Raw genomic sequence first — 2,500 nt, forward strand, 5'->3', positions numbered from 1 at the left:
GACGCGCTGTGAGGAACTGCGGATTGCTAAACGAAAGAAAACCGACGTGTGGTCACCGGTGGACCACTCGTCCTCCAACCTCCATGCACGTATGAATTTATACATGCCAGGGGTGGCCAGTGTGACGTCGATGAACGACGTACCTGCGGCACTCCTGAAGGTTGGGCCCTGCCTAGCATCATTCGCGACGCGGAGACCGAAAGACTCTATGAGCTCACCCAGGAGGACACCACGGTCAGTGGTCCTGGGGCTCCAAAGGGAGTGTTGGGCGTTCGAATCGGCCGCCACCAGAACGCGGCGACCCCTGAGACAGCTGAGAACCTTTTCAAGCTGCCTCAGGTGGATTTCTATGTCGTCCGAGTATTGAAAATAACTGGAGACGACGAAGAAGGATCCACCGGGGACGCGGGCTTCAGCACAAACGCAATGTGCATTACTTAATTGGGACACGTAAGCAATCTCCACGATGGAGTTGCACGCAACGACGGCCGCCCACGGTCGCTCCGTTGAGCTCGCGGCAATACGCATTCCGACTCCTAGGCCGCGGATGGCCCAGGTGTTCGCCTCACGAATGGCATACGGCTCTTGGAGCAACAATATGTCCAGACGCTCTTTGCGAATTAACTGGAAGACCTCCCCGGTTACTGCAATTGAGCGGGACATGTTCAATTGCAGTATTCTAACGTCGCGTTGCGCGCCCGGTCCCTCGATCGCAGGGGTCCGGGGAGGATGACCTATTGGAACGGGGGGTACCGGTGAGCCTCCGGTCGCGACGCGATGACTATCGATCCTACTTAGACTAACTTGGCACTCGCGAACCCTACCTAATAAATGAGTGGACTCACCGGTTGATGATCTTGAAGATCCCGGCGTTGGCTGGCTCGGATGCGCAGTCACTCCTTCGTCCTCTGCGACGTCCTCGTGGACAGCACGAAGGCTGGAACCTTTCCCTCGTCGGGAGGGCAGTACCCCGGCGCACGGCGGGCGACTACGAACCCTTGAGGGCACCACCCTCCTTGGGTCCCTCGATGTAGTCGCTGCTGGTGTTGTTCCTCTGGCATGCTGGGAAGCGATGCGCAGACTTCGCCGCACGACGGACGCATCATTGTGCCCCCCCGGAGATCCGATTGGGGGCAGCTTAGACTCCGGAATTGTTTTCAATAGATGCTCTGCCATGGTTAGAAGTGGACGAGACGGTCGCCGGCCGTGCCGAAAGGCAATAGCTGAAAGGCTGAAAAGTAAAAGAAAAAGAATGAATAAGAGGATTAAGGGTTAGATGGGGCGGTTCCCCGCGGCACCGAGCTGGGTAGCTCGGGACGCTGAGCACCGTCCCTGGGAGGGGGCCTTCCGGTTCCCGCCGAGCTGGGGAGCTCGGATCGGGGCCCGGTGGAGGCGCTGAAGGAGTGCTCCGCCTCGACTCCCCTCGAAAGGGGAGCAGAGAGGGAGCAGACCCACAGAAAGGGGGAACCCACCCATCCCACCCGACGACCCACCCCGCGAACCGTCCCTTTCCCGAGGGATACCCACCCACTCCCCCTGAGACCCAGCCCCACGTGTGGCGTCGCGTTTTCGCCGGCCTCCACCGTTGCGGGAGGTTCCAACTACTAGCGCGTGGCTGGAACTAGTTGCGAGAACCGCAATGTCCATGCCCTTCGCACTGCGAAGCAGCCAGTCCCCCCTCCCCCGCACCACCCCGCGAACCGTCCCTTTTCCGAGGGATACCCACCCACTCCCCCTGGCCCAACCCCCACGTGTGGCGTCGCGTTTTCGCCGGCCTCCACCGTTGCGGGAGGTTCCGACTACTAACGCGTGGCTGGAACCACTTGCGAGAACCGCAGTGTCCATGCCCTTCGCACTGCGAAGCAGCCTGTCCCCCCGAACCCCCACCCGCGCGTGGAATTCCCCGTCCACCAACCGATTCCGCCCTCCACCCCGTGGGACCACCCCTCCACCAGCCGATTTCGCCCTCGCGCGCGTCTCCCTAAGTCCGGCCCACCCACCGTGACCAAATCCGCGACCCTCCCCCTCCGAACCCCCCAGTAAGTAGGTCTCGCGCCCCTCCACCCGTCGATTTCGCCCTCCACCACGTGGACCCACCCCTCCACCACGTGGACCCACCCCTCCACCACGTGGAACCACCCCTCCACCGGGCGATTTCGCCCTCCCTCGCGACCCAATTCGCGACCCCCACCCTCCGAAACCCCCCATGGGTACAGGGACTCACCCTGCACCCGCAACCCCCCTAGGTGTAATTATTGAGACCCCCCAAAAGGGGGATCCCAATCCTTACACCAAGTTCGACTCAGGGACCGCGGGGTCGTCACACCCCGTGTGTAAGGGCGGTTTTATCCGCCATTACACCCCCTGCGGGCAGTAGGTAGGGACAGCGAGAATCGTCGTTAATCCATTCATGCGCGTCACTAATTAGATGACGAGGCATTTGGCTACCTTAAGAGAGTCATAGTTACTCCCGCCGTTTACCCGCGCTTTTTTGAATTTC

The 2,500-nt window shown here is 61.0% G+C and overlaps 1 pseudogene; it reads right to left on the reverse strand.

Moving 5' to 3' along the window:
* Positions 1–2,500, reverse strand: part of LOC135172327 (large subunit ribosomal RNA) — a 9,399-nt pseudogene that overhangs the window by 4,225 nt on the left and 2,674 nt on the right.

This window comes from Diachasmimorpha longicaudata, unplaced genomic scaffold (assembly GCF_034640455.1).
Source record: "Diachasmimorpha longicaudata isolate KC_UGA_2023 unplaced genomic scaffold, iyDiaLong2 ctg00000250.1, whole genome shotgun sequence".
In the NCBI taxonomy this organism is placed as follows: Eukaryota; Metazoa; Arthropoda; class Insecta; order Hymenoptera; family Braconidae; genus Diachasmimorpha; species Diachasmimorpha longicaudata.